This window comes from Mandrillus leucophaeus, unplaced genomic scaffold (assembly GCF_000951045.1).
Source record: "Mandrillus leucophaeus isolate KB7577 unplaced genomic scaffold, Mleu.le_1.0 Scaffold1422, whole genome shotgun sequence".
NCBI lineage: Eukaryota > Metazoa > Chordata > Mammalia > Primates > Cercopithecidae > Mandrillus > Mandrillus leucophaeus.
Genome location: NW_012101391.1, coordinates 50,562 through 50,952, shown reverse-complemented (window position 1 = coordinate 50,952; position 391 = coordinate 50,562). Strand labels below are relative to the sequence as shown.

The window sequence follows — 391 nt, the reverse complement described above, 5'->3', positions numbered from 1 at the left end:
CACACACACACACACACACACACACGCGCGCACACCTCACACACAGAGCCTCACACGGGCGACCTGCACAGCACCCAGACCAGAGCAAGGTCCCCGCACACATGAACACTCCGCAGATACAGGCCCCCACGAGCCCCACGCAGCACCTCAAGGCCCACGAGTCACTCAGCAGCTTGTCCACATGCTGACCAGCTCACACAAACCCAGCCCTCCTCACAGCAGAGCCCCTGCAGCCGCCGCACACACACAGGCCCCCACACACAGGGGAACACACGCCACATCACGTCCCTGGCTCGGGCCCACTTCCCAGTACCGCCCTTCCCTGCAGCTGGGGTCACCTGAGGGGTGGGCTTCACCATCCTCCTGCCCTCTGGGCCTCAGGGAGGGACAC

The 391-nt window shown here is 65.0% G+C and overlaps 1 gene segment (V, D, J or C); it reads left to right on the top strand.

Moving 5' to 3' along the window:
* Positions 1–391, top strand: part of LOC105535176 — a gene marked incomplete at its 5' end in the record, with an annotated part of 13,409 nt that overhangs the window by 7,711 nt on the left and 5,307 nt on the right.